The following is a 16,498-nucleotide window of genomic DNA, read 5'->3' on the forward strand; positions in this document are numbered from 1 at the left end:
GCCGCGCGCTCCCCACCGCACGTTCACAGGCCGGCCGCGCTCTCGCCGTCCCGCGCTTCCACCCGCGCCGCGCCCTCGCACCCCCGCCCCTCGCTCCCTCCTCCCCCACACGCCGCGCGCTCGCCCCTGCGCGCTGCACCGCCCCGCCGCGCGCTCCCCGCCGGGGCTCAGCCCCCCAAAACACTCAGCGCGCGCCCGGGGCATTTAAAGGGACAGGCCCCCGCGCCGGAGTTGCCCCGCGGCCGCCTCTCGAAGGGGTCCTCGGTCGCCGCGCGAGGTCTGAATTGGGGGACCCTCCCCTCCCCCGGCGCCACCTTCGAGTTACACCCGCCGAGAAGAGCAATAGGGTCTGCGTCTGGAGCTCCGACAGGGTCGTCGTCAGCTTTGAGAGGGCGTGTTACTCGATAGTAACTCCCAAGTACGGACTATTTATTACCCTCGGAGGAGCCATGTAACGCACAAGTTATTTCAGGCAATCCTTAGTACGAGCCCCTGATTTCTGTGCCCCTTTTTGCACCGAGGGAAAACTGAGGTCCAGAGAGGCGAAGAAACTCCTCCCGCGGCTCCTGACCCCATTGCTCGGTGCTATTTTCTTCTCGGTGGCTGTGGAAATAACGACTGAGGTTAATAGCCGGTGGTGGAAGGCTTTCATTAAGTTGTTGAGAGCTAATGTGACCAGTGTTTCCACGGGGCGGCACAGCTCTCGAGGGAGGGAGAAAGCAAGAATTACGGGGCTTTATTAATTGTAGGGTTGGTTGTGCACCCAGCCGGCAGGCATTCTGAAACCCGTGTTCCGAAATGCTGTGTGTGTGTGTGTGTGTGTGTGTGTGTGTGTGTGTGTGCGCGCGCGCGCATCCCCATTTTACAGAAAACGGGGGAAGGAAGTGGCCGCACGGAATGACTGAGTCACGGCGGCGCTCAGGGCCGAGCCCCAATACCTTCGTCCTTAGCTCATTTCTTTGCCCTCCCCAGGAAGACGGACCTGATTAAAGGAGAGACACCTTTTTCACTAATAACACATTGGCCTCAACTAACTCCCTGCATCTTTAATTAATGTTTACAAAGCACTTTAATCTACCCAACATGCTGGTTAATTAGGCAAGTATTATTATCCGCCCCTTTCTGAACCCAATCCAGGAGGGAATCAATACTGCCGGTCCTTAATCCTTGATGATAATGGGTCTAAGCTTTCTGCTGTTTATTTATTTATTTTTGAACATATTGTGTTAAATACTAATTCATTTAGCATGAATTGGCTTAGTAAAAATTAAATATTAAACACCCGCCAGTGAGAGGTAATATAGGTAACCCTTGTCTTTAAGGATTTCAGATAAAGAAAAAAGTCATTTTGTCAAGTGCTTCCTAGAATTCTTTTTTTAAACATTTTTTTAACGTTTATTTATTTTTGAGAGAGAGAGAGAGAGGCAGCACAAGCGGGGGAGGGGGGTGCAGAGAGAGAGGGAGACACAGAATCTGAAGTAGGATCCAGGCTCTGAGCTGTCAGCACAGAGCCCGACGACGTGGGGCTTGAACCCACAAACCGCGAGATCATGACCTGAGCCAAAGTCAGAAGCTAACTTACTGAGCCACCCAGGTGCCCCTTTTTTTCTTTTTATTATTGTGCTTTTTGCTTGGTTAAGTTTTCATGATATGTAAACTTATGTTTGGCTTACTTTTTTAAAGTTTACTTAAAATCTCCGATTTACACATTATCTTTTGTGTAGAAATTAAATTTTACTGTCTTTTCTTACAGATGAAGAAGAGATAAAAAGGAAGAAGCTGAAGGATGATGGGAGTAGGAAGGAAGAGAAGAAAAGAAGAAGGCAAAAACCAACCAACTGAACACCACTATCACCACCAAAAAAAAGAGGTGGGAAATGAACAGGGATGAAAGTTTCAAGCAGGTGGCTTTGGGGCCATGAGCCCAGCCCCTGGCCAGCACACACCCCAGAGCTTTGTGGGAATTACAAACAGGTGGACCTTCCTTAAGTTGGTGCAGACCTACCCAGGGCTGCCACGTGACTACCTGAGCACAGACTGGCTTCCAGTCCCCGGTGCACCCTTGTCTAGGCACCTCTGTGCCCACGGAATGACACAAACGGACTAAACAACACAATGAGAGGTAAGAAGACAAGAAATAGCTTAGAGGGGTAATTTAAAAAGAGTTATTCATGAAAGTACTTAGATGACGTCAAGGGAGAAAAAAGGAACAAAGAAACATCTGGTAAGTCTTTGTATCTCCTATTGTTATTACTTTAAAAGCCATGGAATTTATAAAAATTTACTTTATGTTCACTGGAGTTTTATATGTCTTCTGAGGCTGCTCTTTGTTAAGAGAATCCTGGCAATCCATGACCCCCAAACATTAGACAAATATTATTATGAGCTTTGTGTCATGAAAATTTTTGAAGTAAACTAGAAAAATTAAGCTGAACATACATTTTTGTTTTATAAAAATAATTACTGTGTAGCGTCCACTTGAGAAACTGCAATATCCGTGATGGCCACTAGAGGAGGCACACACGAAAGAAGAATGGGTAGTAATTTTCATGTTTTCTTTACTAAAAGAATATAGCATTTTAGAGCTGAAAGAGGAGATCCAGAAGAAATGATTTTACTTTATGCCTTTGCCACTTGGATGTGCAATTTTGAGCTGCTTTTCCTATTTTAGACTCAGCTCCTCATCTGTACAACGAGGCTACTAACACCTACCCTGGGGAAGGTGAAAATAAAATTATTATTAAATTTTTAAAAAATGTTTATTTTTGAGACAGAGTGTGAGCAATGGAGGTGCAGAGAGAGAGAGAGAGAGACACAGAATCTGAAGCAGGCTCCAGGCTCTGAGCCGTGAGCACAGAGCCCAATTCAGGGTTCGAACTCACAAACTGTGAGATCATGATCTGAGCCCAAGTGGGGCGTTCAACCAACTTAGCCACCTAGGCACCCTGAAAACAAAATTATTTTAACATTGACTTGAATAAACAGCAGATGAGAAGAGTTAAGAAATGGATAAAAATATGATAAATTGCACCGTTTTTAATTGAAACATAGTTCAGGACTATAATAATTAAAAGTGTCAATAGAACAGTAACAGATGTTGAGTGATACAAATAATAGAATAGAATCAATAATCCAGAAAAGGATAGTGTTGGTATAGTGTTGACTGTGAGATGTGATGACAGAGTCATCTAAAATAAATTTAAAAAGGACAGATTCTCAATAAACAGGCTTTAGAAAACTAGTAATTTGAAAAAATACTCACTGTAAGCCTTACCTTTCATTATGTGCTAAAACAAATTTCAGCTACATTAAAGAATTTTAAAACTAGGAGGAATTTAGTCAGATATTTGTGTGATCTCAAGATGAGGGAAGAAAAGAAATGGAAAAATCGTAGATGAAATGGCCATTAGACTAGATTACATAAAAAAATTTTAATCCTGACAACTAAAAATATTGTGAACAAAATTTGGAAAGAAAAAAACTCTATAGAACTATGCATAACAAATCTGACAGTTAATATCATCCTCAATACAAGAATACCCATAAATTGACAAGAAAACTTAAAAAACTCAATGGGGAAATTACCACAAAAATAGTAATTGATTAGCTCCCTCTCTCTGTGTGTATTATATTTTAAAGTGTTTGGACTAGCTAGTAATTGAAAAAGTAAAAATTTTAAATTGTATATAGCATCCCTATTAGAAGATAGTTTCTTAAGTTTTAATATTCAATAATGACAGGGGTGCAGTGAAATGGGAAATTTTATATACTATTAGTGGAAGCATAAATTAATATAACTTTACTGGAAAGCAATTTTATAAAATATTTCCCAGCTTTATTTATTTTTTTTTTTAATTTTTTTTTCAACGTTTATTTATTTTTGGGATAGAGAGAGACAGAGCATGAACGGGGGAGGCGCAGAGAGAGAGGGAGACACAGAATGGGAAACAGGCTCCAGGCTCTGAGCCATCAGCCCAGAGCCTGACGCGGGGCTTGAACTCACGGACCGCGAGATCGTGACCTGGCTGAAGTCGGACGCTTAACCGACTGCGCCAACCAGGCGCCCCATTATTTCCCAGCTTTAAAAATGTTTATACACTTTGATCATATGTTTCCGTATCTGTATGGAATTCTATAGAAGTAGTCAGAAATGAGCACAAAGATGTGTGCCTAAGGATATATATTGCTGTCTCCTTTTTATAACGTCACAAAATTGGAAACAACCAAATATCCAAAATTGGAGAGAAATGAAATATTAATAGCTTTTTAAATTGAGGACTTTTCTGGGGTGCTGCAGTGGCCCATCTGGTTAAGCATCTGACTTTGGCTCAGGTCACGATCTCATGGTTTGTGAGTTTGAGCCCCGCATTAGGCTCTGCACTGACAGCTCGGAGCCTGGAGCCTGCTTTGCATTCTGTGACTCCCTCTTTCTCTACCCCTCCCTCACTCATGCTCTGTCTCTCCCTCCTTCAAAAATAAAATAAACATTAAAAAAGAATTAAAAATAAAATAAAAATGAGGAATTTTTCGTGGCTACAAGAAAATATCTAAATATTGTTAAGGGGGGAAAGAACATTACAAAATTATATGTAAATTATTATTTCACGGAAATACATTTCCACATACTTGGAAAATGCACGTATGTATGGAAAATTAGAAGGAAATCTGTCGAAATGATGGCAGTTACTGTTTCTGGCTCTGATTACATGATTCTTATTTATGGTTCTGTTTATGTTCCAAATTTTCTGCTATGACTCTATATTACTTTTATAAATCAACAAAACTAATAAATATTATATTTCTGTATGAGACAGTAAATGCCAACGTGTATAGCATTGAGCCTGGCTTATATCAAACATTCAATATATACTTGATGGACAATGAGAGAAAGACAAGAACGCTGTTATGCTGCCAGGAGGTTTCTTAGTGAAGTTTCTTGATTTGAAAGAAGAAATAATTGGGGTGCCTGGCTCAGTCATTAGGCATCTGACTTCGGCTCAGGTCATGATCTCATGGTTCGTGAGTTGGAGCCTCACGTCGGGCTCTGTGCTGACAGCTCAGAGCCTGGAGCCTGCTTTGGATTCTGTGTCTCCCTTTCTCTCTGCCTCTCCCCTGCTCGTTCTCTGTCTCTCTCAAAAATAAATAAACGTTAAAAACATTTTTTTAAATAAAGAAAGAAGAAATCATTTAAAAAGTTAAAAAGGAAATATTTAATCTACTTCTACAGATGAAGAATTTATGACCTGGAGGTTTTTTGGTGGCACATTTAGAGGAAAACTAGAAAAGATGATGGTGGAATGGTTCCATACTTCCTGAAAGCAAGTGGATGAGGTCTGTATTCCCGGGCAGTATTTTGAAGGAGAAACATGTAGAAGAAACAAATATGGAAGAAAACAGTAAACAAGTTATTCTTTAAAAAGAAAATTTTGGGGCGCCTGGGTGGCGCAGTCAGTTAAGCGTCCGACTTCAGCCAGGTCACGATCTCGCGGTCCGTGAGTTCGAGCCCCGCGTCGGGCTCTGGGCTGATGGCTCAGAGCCTGGAGCCTGTTTCCGATTCTGTGTCTCCCTCTCTCTCTGCCTCTCCCCCGTTCATGCTCTGTCTCTCTCTGTCCCAAAAATAAATAAACGTTGAAAAAAAAATTAAAAAAAAATAAAAAGAAAATTTTAATGTTTATTTTTGAGAGAGAGACAGAACACAAGCATGGGAGAGGCCGAGAGAGAGGGAGACACAGAATCTGAAGCAGGTTCCAGAATCTGAAGCTGTGCTGACAGCTCAGAGCCTGACACGGGGCTCGAACCCACAAACCGTGAGATCATGTCCTGAGTTGAAGTCGGATGCTTAACCGACTGAGCCACTCACACACCCCTAAACAAGTTATTCTTGAAACTTAATGGTAAGCATTCAGAAAGAGAAGCAAGACCCCAAAAGATCCCTGGGGAACAGGAAGTGCTGGTCAGACAGGCTTTAGGGCCTGCCAGTGAATGAGGTCCACACAGGGAGAGAGGAGGTATGGTGCCCATTCATCCTTCACCCAAATATTCTTTGTGGTCCCAGGTGGCAGGCACTATTATGGGCAAGGTCCAGGAGGTACAATGGTGGACAGCATGCAGAAACCCCCTGCCTACACGGACTTTATGGTCCAGGAGGGCTTGGGGGACACGGACAAGACTCAGGTGATAAAATGGTTAATCACCAACAGTCTGTTAACCCACAGATAGAATGTAAGTGATTCTGTAAATAAAAGCAATAGTGAGATGAACTACATCTCTCCCCAGAGATAAGCCTAAGGCATAATTCGTAGTTAAAATTTGACCAAGTTCAACTTGTTTTGCTTCATGCTGATCTCTGGCTAGTTTTCAGTTTACAGATGGAGTATGCGAGGCCGACAGGGTTTGGAAATGGCTTGTGTCTGAGGAGACTGGGTATGGGGCAGCTGCTAAGGGAAGGACTTTTATTTATTTATTTTTCAAATATATATATAACTTTATTTATTTTGAGAGAGAGAGCACAAGCAGGGGAGGGGCAGAGGGAAGGAGAGACAGAACCCCAAGCAGGCTCTGTGCCATCAGCACAGAGCCCAATGTGGGGCTTGAACTCACAAACTGTGAGATCATGAGCTCTGAGCCAAGGTCAAGAGTTAAAAGCTCAACTGACTGAGCCACCCCGGTGGCCCCCCCCCCCCCCCCGCCACCTCAGCGAAGGAAAGGAGAGTCTTAGGAAGTTTCCTGTGTAAGGTGTCTGTTAACCCTCACCACCTTCCCAGCAAACCTTCACTACCTCCTCCATTCCTCCTGAGTGTTTTTGGTGTCAGGAGATTTGAATACGGGCCAACACCAGCCTCAGGTGAGTGTCGGGTAAGAGCAGGACTCAGTGAGACTCAGTCCTGTTTGTGTCACAGAGCGGGTACCACATTTGGAAGGAGAGAGAGTACAGTAGGTGGAGTACTGTATGTGTGTCGTTTGTTGCCTTTCTGCAAAGTTGAACTTCTGTAAACCCATTTCAGTTGAAGTATTTCATTACATCAACAGCTGAGTTTGGAGGTGGACATTTTTCTATACAATTCTGTTGTGAACCAGTAGAACTTCCTGTTTGATCTGACCCTGAACTTGAGGATGTTAATTTCCTGAATTGTGAGTGAGCTCTTTCCTAGTGTTGCAGTCAGAGTCAGGATAAAGGAATCACCCAACCTGATAGGTGGCCACTTGTGGGGCAGCAAAGTCCCAGTCTGGCTCCCAACTTTACAGATGCAGCGGCTTGATTCCCATCGGGGCCACCTGGGCGTTACCAGGCTCTCAGGCACTGAGTGTCAATTGTATTTCCAAGTTTCAATATTGGTGGAAGGAAGGATAGGGGAAACCTTACTGGCAATCCTTGGATAAACTTAAAAATTATTTTATTTTATTTTATTTTATTTTATTTTATTTTATTTTATTTTATTTTGTTTTGTTTTATTTCATTTCATTTTATATATTTTTAGAGAGAGAGAGTGAGTGCAAGGGGGGTAAGGGGTGAGGGGGAGAGAGAGAGAGAGAGAGAGAGAGAGAGAGAGAGAGAGAGAGAGAATCCCAAAAATCCCAGCGTGGAGTCTGGTGCAGGATTCGATCCCACAACCCTGGGATCATGACCTGAGCCAAAATCAAGAGTTGGACGGTTAACTGACTGAGCCACCCAGGTGCCCAAGCTTGAAATATTTTATTTCAATTTCTAGATTGTTAAATAGGATAAAGATTACAACAGGAAAAGAAAAGGGAAATCAGACCACACGCTACCATTCACTGTGAATAATAAAATGTTGTGGGATGTGTTTCCTGTTGTCCTAAAATTAAAACTAAGGACTAACAGTACTTACCACCTCTTACATTCCAAATTCAAGACGTCACCAGGAATTAACCAGGGACTATTTCCTCAGGATTTATTGACAGTCAACAAGTGAACTGGCCCTGCCACCAACAGGCCCCTCCCCCATTCCCTAACTAAGAAGAGGCTTGAGGGTCCTAAGCTTTGTGGAAATGCAGTTAGTATTCATGTTGGGAGGCTGTTCTCTCCCCCTGCTGGGGAGGAGGGATATATGGCTTTTGTATCCACCCAGGGTAACCTCCCTTCCAATTATCTCCGAGATTAGGGACTTTACGTGTGCAGAATCCCTTTTGCCACATAATGTGACGTAATCACAGAGGTGACACCCCGTTGTGTTCTCAGATTCCACTGATACTCAAGGGGAGAGTATTATACAAGGATGTGACACCAGGGAGCTGGAGTCTTAGGGGGCGTCCTAGAATTCTGCCTTAGAAGGGGTTCCTCTCATCCCACGGCCAAGCATGGGCCTGAGACAAATCGCTCAGAAAGACTGGAGTTCAGCAAGATGGGGAGCACATTACCCCACGTTACCCTCAGGCCACCAGGAGCTGAGTGGGTAAAGTCATACCAAGCATTTGAGGAGCATGGCACAGAATGTCTTTCCTGCTGAGGTTTGAACACGGATTTGGAAGACTGGTGCCTGCTCCCAAGCTGGAAATTTCATGGGAGTGTAAGGAAGGGGACCTTTTAGTTTCCGGGGCTCTACCTGAAGGAACACAAATTATCTGAGAGGCAGACCCAATAAGCTGCTTTCCAGGGGGCCAATAAACCAGGCAAATGAGATTGAGGTGGAAGGTTTTAAGTTTTTAAGAAACAAAATTTTTATTGTTGTGAAATATACATGATATAAAATTTATCATTTTAATAATGTTAAATGTATAACTTAGGGGCATTGTTACATTCACAACAACCATCACCACTTATCTATCTCCAGGACTTTTTCATCTTCCCAAGCCAAAACTTTATCTCCATGAAACACTAACTCCCTATTCTGCCTTCCTCCAGCCTCTGGCAACCACTGTTCTTTCTGTCTATGAATTTGCCTACTTCATGTATATGGAGTCATACGCTGTCTGTCTTTCTCATCTGGCTTCTTTCACTTAGCATAATGTTTTCAAGTTCATTCACGTTATAACATATATATTAGAATTTCCTTCTTTCTTAAGGCTGAATAATATTTCACTGAATGGATATACCACATTTTGTTTACTCTTTCATCTGTCAACAGACACTTGGCTTGCTGCTACCTTTTGGCTATTGGGAACAAGGCTGTAGTGAACATGGGTGCACAAGTATCTATTCAAGTATCTGCTTTCGGTGGTTTTGTATATTTACCCAGAAGTGGAATTGCTGAATCATACTGTGATTCCGTGCTTGAATTTTTGAGGAACCGCCATACTGCTTTCCACAACAGTTGCATCATTGTACATTCCCACCAGCAGTGCATGTAGGAGAGTTCCAATATTTCCTATCTGTTGTTGCTGTTAGTTTTAATAATTAGAACTGAACCTGAAAAACAAACATAGACTGGTTTAATAACCAAAACTGTTAGAGAAGTTATTAAATCTGGCCAATCTGATCCCTGATGTACTGCTAGTCTGTGGGAAATGGCAATTTCACGGAGAACAGCTGGGGGCAGATACTGGCAGCAATAAAACTGATTCATGCTTATGCCCCAACAAGTTGAGACTCTTGAATAAGCTAGTTACAGGAACAAATAAATAGGTAAAAGAGAATTTTTCCCCCCCTTGGCTTTTTCTTAAAATGCTTGCTAACTTTGCTAATGATTCACATAAGAATATAGCAGGCTAAACATATGTATTGCCTTCATCACTTCACCTCCCATTCATTTCTTTTTTTCTTTAATGTTTATTTATTTTTGAGAGAGAGAGAGAGCAGGGAAGGGGCAAGAGAGGGGGGACAGAGCATCCCTAGCAGGCTCCACGCTGACAGCAGAGAGCTCAATGTGGGGCTTGAACTCACAAACCATGAGATTGTGACCCGAGCCAAAGTTGGATGTTTAACTGACCGAACCACCCAGGCGCCCCCCCCCCCCCCATTTATTTCTTAAACCCTTATCATCTGGGTTCTAGTCTCACAACTGTTCTGAAGCTGTGTTCTCTTAGGTCCCAACCTGATTTTCAGTCTCTGACAGCTGGGATCATCCATTAAATCTAAGTATTTCTCCCCAAGTTGAATCTTTCAAGCAGAGCAAAGATGCTCTTTGCTCCTTGGGCAAAGACATTCATCAGCCTGACCTCACATATTACTTCCATGACGATGACCTGAAAAATCGCCACCTCTGGGCATTATTCATTCCATTGAACAGCTGAATGTCTCCTCTGGTTTCCATTGGGAACCTTGTTTTAAACTGTGTGCCAGGCATCTCATTCATGAAATTCATTCGTCGATCCATCACCCTCTCTGGTTGTGAAAGGCCAGCCTCTCTTCTTAGATTTCTTGAGCTGGGAGGAGTATAGACACACACACAGTTAAATCATTCTGCACGATCTGGAAGCAGGGGTACTCCACTGGCATCTCAGGAAGGAGATTGGGATCCTAAAGGAGGAAATGGAAGGGTCAAGAGAGGCGGGAAGCAGGGAGGGCTAGCTAACAGCATGACAGAAGACCACGGTCAATGGAGAGACACATAAAACATTCCCTTTGTGGGAATGCGGGACTTCAGAAGAACGATGTCTGACAGTAAAGTTGAAGAGTTTGCAAATTGTGTGGCATTCCTGTGCAACTCCTGAACTTCCTAACACTCTTTGGGCTCTGGGGGAATGAAAAGGGTCATAGCCCAGGATTTTCCGGAAAGCAAGGAGAAGTAAAATAGAGCTGGGTATAATCATTTGGAGTCAGAGGACAGCAGATAAATCAATTGCAGTGTGGGTAAGAAAGCAAATCCCCGTGCCCTTAGGTATGTTAGGCAAATATGTGTTCTAAGCTGTGCCATCATCACTACCTAAGTCATTGACTTTGATATTAAGTAAAGGAGTGACCTTAAGAAGTAGGAAGCCATGGAGATTCTCAGATTATATAATATTCATATATAGGACATCAACCTGTGGCATGAAGTGCCTGTGCTTCATAGATGTGAGAACACTCACGGGGCCAGCTGCATCTGTTTACTGCCATGAAGGGTTCGGCCCTCACCTTTTGGCTTCATTCTTGGGCTCTAAGCTTCTTTCTTAAGCTCTTTAAGAGGCCTGGTGACCCTCTCATATCTCAGGGGTATAGTAATAATCATGCTGCATATCTTTATATCATTTCACAGTTTACAGAACTCATTCACACACATTTTATTCTCATAATAGTCTTTAGAAGGTATTATTCTTCCCATTTTACAGGTGAGGAAACTGAGGTTCAAAAAGGGTTCCATGATTCGCTCAAACTCACGCATGTAGTAAGTGTCTGAGTGAGTGAGAATTCTGTCTGTTGCGCTCCCCTTACCCCTGGAGCTGCCTTCCGAACATGAGTTCTTCTGACTGATTCAAGCACCTCTCTCTATAAAGTTGGTTAAAGGATTTGTACTTCTGTTGCTGACTATTTTCAAGGTTTCAAATTAGTATTGGGGAAAAGTATGACCTTTATGAGAGTTTAGGGAATAGTTACAAACATTCAAAATGTGGAAATCTCACCTTAAGTATTCATCTGAGTGGAGTCAGCTGAGGAGGTACGAAGAGGGACAAGAAAAACCAGAAGATGCATGTCCCAGCTACAGAAAGGTTGAGAACTGTGTACAAATCCACCAAGAGTTTGATGGAAATATTCAAGCATTTTCCTTAAGGATTTCATAAAGAATTGCTAAATGCTAAATACAAAGCACTGTTTTATACTTATGAGAAGATTCTTTGCTTCCATGTTTCAGGCAAATCTAAAGCAGAGCAATTCTTTGAGTCAAGCTCACCTATGTAAAGTGTCACGTCTTTCCAGGGCAGACTGGAGCCCTGCATCGAAGCAAAAGCCCAGAAACTGTAAAGGGATAAGGCTACAGGATTCATGCTACACAGGATTCATCGTCTTGCCCATCTTCACGTCTTCGTTTGGTTTCACTCAGAAGCCCTTAACCAGACTGGTGGGGGGACAAAAAGGGAGTGTGGGCCATGCAGGTGATAGGGAGAGCTGGCCAGGGCACAGAGTTCGCTTCAGTCTCTGTCTCTCCCAGGAAGGGCAGACGAACCCTTAGGAACTATGCGTTCTGATGGGAGAAAAATTATTCTCAATGGGGGTATTTAAATATGCACATTTCCAACCAACTATTTGAGGATCGCAGGGCCAGTTGACATATCCAGTAATTCTTCCCTCTCCCTCAGCCATGGTTTCGGTCACCCACAGTCAAGGTCCAAAGCAGATGACCCTCCTTCTGATGGATGGTCAGAAGGTCACCAGGAGCCTTGTGGTATGTCATTCACCTTGCTTCATCTCATCATGTAGGCATTTGATCATCTCACGTTATCACAAGAAGAGCGAGTACAGCGCGATATGATACATAGCTTTTATTATAGTATATCATCATTGTTCTACTTCATTATTCGTGTTGTTAGTCACTTACTGTGCCTAATTTAGAAGTTAAACCTTATCATAGTTGTGTATATATGGGAAAAAATGTAGTGTATGTGGAGTTTGGTACCATCTCTGATTTCAGGCACCCAGTGGGGGGCTTGGAATGTGTTCCCATGGATAAGGGGCACAACTATACCAACAAGTCCCTGATAGGCTTGAGTTTTGTCTTTCATCAGCTCATTTCCCAAGTTTAGGAAGAAGAACAAAATTAGGTCATTTAATTTTCATTGACTTTCCCTTCCCCTTCCTCTCCTGGGAAGAGGAACAGACCCGGTAGATTCATAAACTGAATAGTTTAAGCAATTAAAATCTGACTCGAGCTAACTAGGATATACTAGTAAGGAAGGAGTCATCTAATTTAAGAAGTGGGAAGACATGATCAAGAATAAGCCATTCTAACTTCCACTCTGTTAAAAAAAAGTGTTAAGAAATTTCAAATGTTTGAAACATTTCTAAGAAGGCCAAATAATTTTTTATTTTATCAGTATATTTACTACAAGGTATCTTTAAGTTGTGAGGGCCTTTGGTGCATTAAGAATGTCCAGGTTGTTGGCACAAAAACAGACACTCGGATCAATGGAACAGAATAGAGAACCCAGAAATAGACCCACAAATGTATGACCAACTAATCTTTGACAAAGCAGGAAAGAATATCCAATGGAATAAAGACAGTCTCTTCAACAAGTGGTGCTGGGAAAACTGTACAGCGACATGCAGAAAAATGAACCTGGACCACTTTCTTACACCAGATACAAAAAAATAAACTCAAAATGGATTAAAAACCTAAATGTAAGACAGAAAGCCATCAAAATCCTTGAGGAGAAAGCAGGCAAAAACCTCTTTGACCTTGGCTGCAGCAACTCCTTACTCAACACGTCTCCAGAGGCAAGGGAAACAAAAGCAAAAATGAAATATTGGGACCTCATCAACATAAAAAGATTCTCCACAGCGAAGGAAACAATCAGCAAAACTAAAAGGCAACTGACAGAATGGGAGAAGATATTTGCAAACGACATATCAGATAAAGGGTTAGTATCCAAAATCTATAAGGAACTTATCAAACTCAACACCCAAAAAACAAATAATCCAGTGAAGAAATGGGCAAAAGACATGAATAGACACTTCTCCAAAGAAGACATCCAGATGGCCAACAGACACATGAAAAACTGCTCCACATCACTCATCATCATGGAAATACAAATCAAAACCACAATGAGATACCACTTTACACCTGTCGGAATGGCTCACATTAACAACTCAGTCAACAACAGATGTTGGCGAGGATGCAGAGAAAGAGGATCTCTTTTGCACTGCTGGTGGGAATGCAAGCTGGTGCAGCCACTCTGGAAAACAGTATGGAGGTTCCTCAAAAAATTAAAAACAGAACTACCTTATGACCCAGAAATCACACTACTAGGTATTTATCCAAGGGATACAGGTGTGCTGTTTTTGAAGGGACACGTACACCCCCATGTTTATAGCAGTACTATCAACAATAGCCAAAGTATGGAAAGCACCCAATGTCCATCGATGGATGAATGGATAAAGAACATGTGATATATATATATATATATATATATATATATATATATATATACACACACACACACACACACACACACACAATGTAGTATTACTTGGCAATCAAAAAGAATGAAATCTTGCCATTTGCAACTACGTGGATGGAACTAGAGGGCATCATACTAAGCGAAATCAGTCAGAGAAAGACAAATATCATATGACTTCACTCATATGAGGACTTAAAAAAATTTTTTTTTTAATGTTTATTTATTTTTGAGAGAGAGAGACAGAGCGTGAGTTGGGGAGGGGCAGAGAGATGGAGATACAGAATCCGAAGCAGGCTCCAGGCTCTGAGCTGTCAGCACAGAGCCTGATGCAGGGCTCGAACTCACAAACCGTGAGATCATGACCTGAGCTGAAGCCGGATGCTCAACCGACTGAGCCACCCAGGCGCCCCAAGGAGGACTTTAAGACACAGAACAGATGAATACAAGGGAAGGGAAGCAAAAATAATATAAAAACAGGGAGGGGGACAAAACATAAGAGACTCTAAAATATGGAGAACAAACAGAGGGTTGCTGGAGGGTTTGTGGGAGGGGGGATGGGCTAGATAGGTAAGGGGCGTTAAGGAATCTACTCCTGAAATCATTGTTGCACTATATGCTATCTTGGATGTAAATTAAAAAAAAAATAAATTAAATTTAAAAAAAAAGACTTCAAATATTCTGCACTTAAAGCCATATTTCTCAACTTTAATATGCATACAAATCACCTGAGAATCTTGTTAAAATAAGGTCCTGATGCATTCTGGAGTAAGGCTTGAGATCCTGCATTTCTAATAAGCTCCTAAGGCATGCCAATGATGCTGTCATAAAGACCACACTTTGAAGAGCAAAGCCTCATAAGGTCCAAGTTTTGGGTGAGGAGGAAGTCCCCTGGTGATTCATATGCATGAGAGTCTTTGCCCAAGGTCAAGGGACATTAAAAGAATATCCTTACAAAACACTAGCTACATTTACTCAAGGAATGTTGATGACGTGGTCAAGATTTTTTTTTCAATTTAATGTATCTCTAAGCAACTAGACTGTTTTTGGGGCACCTGGGTGGCTCAGTCAGTTGAGCATCTGACTTGACTTAGGTCATGATCTCCCGGTTCTTGGGTTCAAGCCCCACTTCAGGCTCTGTGCTGACAGCTCAGAGCCTGGAGCCTGCTTTGGATTCTCTCTCTCTCTCTCTCTCTCTCTCTCTCTCTCTCTCTCTCTCCCCCTCCCTCCCTCCCTCTCCCTCTCGCTCTGTGCCCCTCCCCCACTCATGTTCTGTCTCTCAAAAATAAATGTTTAAAAAAAAAGCCTATGTTGCACACAGGAATGCTTCTTTTGCTTAAGATGAGCTACTTCCGTACCTCTGGCCCTATAGTGGTTTTCATGCCTCTGTCTCAGAATGTTTTTCCAACACTAATTCATTAAGTAGATGATGGAGAAACTGAAGCTCCAAGAGAACCAGAAGAAGGACATGGTTCCTGATCCCCAACCTGTAGCTTTCTTCAAAAAACAAGAAAAACCTTTGCCAATTCAGGGACACTGCCTGACAGGTAGAGTTGCTATAAAAGCAGTGCATTATTATTATTAAAAATTTTTTAAATGTTTATTTATATTTGAGAGAGAGTGAGAGCAAGAGAGAGCGAGAGAGAGCACAAGCAGGGGAGGGGCAGACAGAGATGGAGACACAGAATCTGAAGCGGGCTCCAGGCTCTGAGCTGTCAGCACAGAGCCCTATGCAGGGCTCAACCCCACGAACCATGAGATTATGACCTGAGCTGAAATCAAGAGTTGGACTCTCAACCAACTGAGCCACCCAGGCGTCCCTAAAAGCAGTGTATTATTAAAACAAGGCTATAAGATGACAGGCTATGATTTTTGGCAAAGTAGATTTCAGATAATTAATTGAAAAAAAAAAAAACCATAGGGACACTTGGGTGGCTCAGTCGGTTAAATGTTCGACTCTTGGTTTCAGCTCGGGGCATGATCTCATGGTTTATGAGTTCAAGCCCCGCATGGGGATCTGTGCTGACAGATGGAGCCTACTTGGGATTCTCTCTCTCTCTCCCTCTCTCTCTCTGCCCCTCCCGTGGTTGCTCTCTAACTCTTTCTCTCAAAATAGGGGCGCCTGGGTGGCGCAGTCGGTTAAGCGTCCGACTTCAGCCAGGTCACGATCTCGCGGTCCGTGAGTTCGAGCCCCGCATCAGGCTCTGGGCTGATGGCTCAGAGCCTGGAGCCTGTTTCCGATTCTGTGTCTCCCTCTCTCTCTGCCCCTCCCCCATTCATGCTCTGTCTCTCTCTGTCCCAAAAATAAATAAATGTTGAAAAAAAAATACACAAATAAACATTTAAAGAAAAGAAAAGAAAAGAGAAGAAAAGAAAAAAAAGCCATACACATTGGTTTGCAGAGGGAAAAGCATATTTAAATGTATTTTAAAAACATATAGCTTTTGTCTTCTTGCCCAGTGAAGAGATACCTGCAGGATGGCATCGACTGGATATGTTTAAATAAGGG

The 16,498-nt window shown here is 42.6% G+C and overlaps 1 protein-coding gene and 1 long non-coding RNA gene across 4 annotated transcripts in view; one reads left to right on the top strand and one right to left on the bottom strand.

Moving 5' to 3' along the window:
• PROSER2 (proline and serine rich 2) overlaps positions 1 to 550 on the bottom strand; it is a 47,396-nt gene extending 46,846 nt beyond the window's left edge. Inside the window, exon 1 of the mRNA XM_040451456.1 lies at positions 437 to 550. The gene's annotated coding sequence lies outside the window, so the exon portion shown is untranslated. The remainder of the gene's footprint in view (positions 1 to 436) is intronic.
• Positions 186 to 16,498, top strand: part of LOC121014825 (uncharacterized) — a 30,489-nt gene continuing 14,176 nt past the window's right edge. Inside the window, exons 1-3 of one of the 3 annotated variants that reach the window (XR_005783442.1) lie at positions 198 to 418; positions 1,754 to 1,870; positions 1,975 to 2,122. This is a non-coding gene — a long non-coding RNA (uncharacterized LOC121014825). Of the gene's footprint in view, positions 419 to 1,753; positions 2,123 to 16,498 lie in introns of all 3 variants that reach the window. The other 2 variants (XR_005783443.1, XR_005783441.1) reach the window with 2 other exon arrangements.

The sequence above is a fragment of the Herpailurus yagouaroundi genome, unplaced genomic scaffold, assembly GCF_014898765.1.
Source record: "Herpailurus yagouaroundi ecotype Mexico unplaced genomic scaffold, PumYag 203, whole genome shotgun sequence".
Lineage (NCBI taxonomy): Eukaryota > Metazoa > Chordata > Mammalia > Carnivora > Felidae > Herpailurus > Herpailurus yagouaroundi.